The sequence below is a fragment of the Dipodomys spectabilis genome, unplaced genomic scaffold, assembly GCF_019054845.1.
Source record: "Dipodomys spectabilis isolate Male_0828 unplaced genomic scaffold, ASM1905484v1 ptg000183l, whole genome shotgun sequence".
Lineage (NCBI taxonomy): Eukaryota > Metazoa > Chordata > Mammalia > Rodentia > Heteromyidae > Dipodomys > Dipodomys spectabilis.
This window is the reverse complement of record NW_024870860.1, coordinates 3,028,406-3,032,178: the sequence shown is the minus strand read 5'-3', so window position 1 is coordinate 3,032,178 and position 3,773 is coordinate 3,028,406. Positions and strand designations below refer to the sequence as shown.

Here is a 3,773-nt window from a genome sequence, read left to right as displayed (position 1 = left end):
ACCGGATTTTTCTGACCATTTCATCCAATGTGAACTATTGGGGAAATACATGGACAGCAAATTCTCACTGGCACTCAAAGTCTCTGGTTAGGCAATTCTGATGAAGTTGAGGAACAAGGTGAAAAAGTGAGAAATGGTATCAATTGCAAGAAAAAAATGAAATAGTATCCAAGCAAATTTCTTCTTTGTTCTGCTGAAAATAATCGCCTTACTACAGTGCAGAGACTACTTTCCAAAAAGGCCACTCATGTGATTACTAGGGATGACGATGAGTATAACCCTCTTCATGGAGAAGCCAACAGTGGACACTTAGACATTGTCCATGAGGTGGTGGCTCAAGGCAGATATTCATGCAATAACTGCGAATGTCTGGACATCCCTGAACAGTACTTATACATGGAATAATAACAGAGTGGCTTCTTTATTTCATCATAATGCAGATATCAATGGCCAAATTAAAGGCCTCTTGACCCCCTTGCATCTTGCTGCTGGGAATAGATATAGCAAAGATACGCTGGATCTCCTTCTGTTGAACCATTATATCAAGCCATGTCTGAAGCACAACTTGGAAGAAACTGCATTTGATATTGACAAAAGGGTAAGTATGTATCACTACCTCTTTGAAGTTGTGGAAAGCTGTACAAATTGTTCTCCTAAGTCCTAATGGATCAGTTAAGTTTCTTAAATTTCAAAATTGCCAGTCCATCCTATGTGTCCATAGAAAATATTTTCACAATACAAAGCAACAGCAATACCTTACTTTAAAAGTTCATGGATTCCATGGTATTCTTCCAAGTGAATTGCCTGACTTTGATGTCAAAATATATTCGAGTTGTTTGTATACATCTATAGTGATTTCTATAGAGTTTGTAATTTTTTAAATCAGAAATAATCTTAACTTATCTGTTGAAATGAGTAGTACAGAAACTAAAGATATTTCTGGTGCTTGTCTGAAAAAGTATATTTTAAAATATTTAGTATTCTGTTTGTATAATGTCCATAATCTATTTCATTCTCTCCTAGATATAATACTTTGAATTTGACATTGTTTTATAATACATAGGTTCATTAATAAATGTGTCCTTTCAGATTGCATTCCATATAGAAACATTTTAAGATTAAATGACAATGTTATCTTATTTCAAAAGTTTTGTAAAGGTTATGCTATGTAAAGGCCTTTCTAAAACGGTGAAGATTGAATACACTGATGTCAAACTAACTTTTATTTCTATTAATTACATATATTATTACACTTGTATATTTGTAATCAACTTTTTAATAACTGTTTTTCATTTCTTGCATCTGAAGAATGAAAAATATGGAATACTTCACAAATTTTCATATCATCTTGGTGCAAGAGCCATGTAAATCTCTGTATTGTAATTCAGGTAGACCTGCTGCTGAAGCATGTACTATCCTGTAAATTTAAGTAATTAATGATGCAATCTTAAGACAGGCATAGATCTTTGGTTGCCTATTTGTATCAAGGAAACCTTATTGTTCCCAAAATTGCTATTCATCTTAATTCTGTAAAATTCTGTGTATGGTGGAAAAAACCTATGTTGTTTGTTCGATTGTTTACATTTGCAAGTTTTTGTCAATGACTATTAAATCATTTTCATTTGAAATTTGATCATACGTTGAAGCCTTTATAGATAGGTGCAAAGGTGATTGATTTTCAAGTACTTATTTATTAACTGAGTTAGCCTTGTGGAGCTAATGGATTCAAAGTAAGCCTTGCTTAACAGCTACTTCTAAACATCTGCAGCTTAAAATTTCCCAAATGAGGGCTTGCTGGCACAAATGTCTCCTTGACCCTTTACCCTTGCTCCATGTAGGAACAGCCCACCCAGAATGTCTTACCCTGACAGCATAGGTTGTCTTACTGGAGCAAAACTAATCATAGTTACAAGGGATTATAGAGAGACGAACAGTTCAGACAGAACTGTTCGGACTAGAAGGTATTTTTCAAAATATAACTGCTTATTACACCCTACCATTTCAAAAGTAGCTAAAGCCAAGAAGGTGAAAAAATTGTTCATATGCATGATTACCTAATGTCCTGGCCTGTCTACCATCCAACCAGGTAGGAAGTTACACCACTGATTTTCTATCACCAAATATATTCCATAGCTCCAGGAGAAGTCCATATGTTTCTCCTCCTTATTAGGCCTTAAATTGGGAGTGTTTTAATCACAGTGTTTCCTCTTGCCTCTAGGCTGTAAATCTCCGAATGGCAAAGCTTTAGTTCTAATTCTATCAAACACTGAGGTAGAGATAATGGAATAATACTTTAAAACAATTGCCTTTGATACATTAACCATAACAGAACAATGAAAAACATTTTCTTATATTATAGATAATTATATATTTTATATTTATATGTGCTGATTTTATATTTCACACAGTAAATCTTAGTAGAATTAATTGATAATTTGACTAATTTATATTATTCCAATAAATAGATTGGAATATAAATAATCAGGATTAGAATATATATTAGAATATAAAAAGTATCAATGCAATGTTTTTGGTATAAACTTGTGATACCTTCTACGTGTTCTTGGTCTTCTGAATTCACATGGTAAAAAAAATGTTTTCCTCTAATCTATAAGGGATTTTACTCTGCTGTTCTGTTTAATGTTTTAACTCGCTGGTCCCAAATTGTTTTTCTCCATATTTTTGAAACTTTCCTACTGATTATACTCAAATTTTGCTGATATGATGTCTAAAAAGTATTATTCTTCCACAGGATCCATGGGTCCTAGGATCCCAGGTCCCAGTTATCCGCATCATCAGATAACAAGGACAAGAGTTCCCACCTACGCCCATGCAACATGCCAAGAGAAAGTCATTGAAGACCCATCTCAATTTCTCATTTCTTATATTTCAGGGCCCCAATTCCTTGAAATGCAGGAATTAGCAGTGAGCAATTGGGAAATGCAAGGCAACTTAAAATGCAAGATGAAATCACAAAATGTGAAAGTACAGTAATTCAAACTTTCAATTTTCAGATGACCATCCCATATGAGTGAAAAAGTCCACAAATGTCACAAGATTATTTGTAATACCCCTCTCTTAATGATTGATGAATGATTTCAGTCAAGTATCAGCAAGCTAAAAAATAGTTCCTGAACGATAGATCCATAATTGGTCTACCAATGCTAGGAATACTTGACATAGAGGTCAAATATAATTCAGAAAAACATTAATTGAGAAGATCTTTAGTGCTTCAAAACACTGGTACTTCAGTAAAACTTGGTTCTGTAGTATAAAAATGTTGTCATTCTCAAACAAATGATAACCTACATTTAATCTGCTGAAAGTATATTCCTTTTCAAATAAACTTTAAAAAATCACATTTGCCAAAAAAAAAAAAAACACTTTACAAGTGATGATGTTTAGTGTGGTTAATAGTTTTTCAAGTGTAGGGAGCAAGTTACAATAGAGTTGATTTATTTACCCAGCACTAATGCCAAACAAGTTCAACCATTCCTTAAAGTGTATGAATAGTACCCCCCACCCTTTGTGTTTTTCAGTAGGTGGCTTCGCAAATTTGTTAAATAGATCAGCCTCCCATATGTCAAACCAAAACATTAGCTAATAAAGTAAATTTCATCACATAATAAGTACATTTTAAAAAGTCATGAATAGTTGCCTTATCATATGGTGTTTTATGTTTTCCCTGTCTAACATAGTAAGAAATACGACTTAAGGAATTGAATATGAGTACTCATCAGAGATTTGACAAACATACAATCTGTCTTCTATTT

At 33.2% G+C, this 3,773-nt stretch overlaps 1 pseudogene; it reads right to left on the bottom strand.

The window, feature by feature from the left end:
• Positions 1–1,312: 1,312 nt before the first annotated feature.
• On the bottom strand, positions 1,313–1,409 carry LOC122121125 (annotated as a pseudogene).
• Between the last annotated feature and the right edge of the window lie 2,364 nt (positions 1,410–3,773).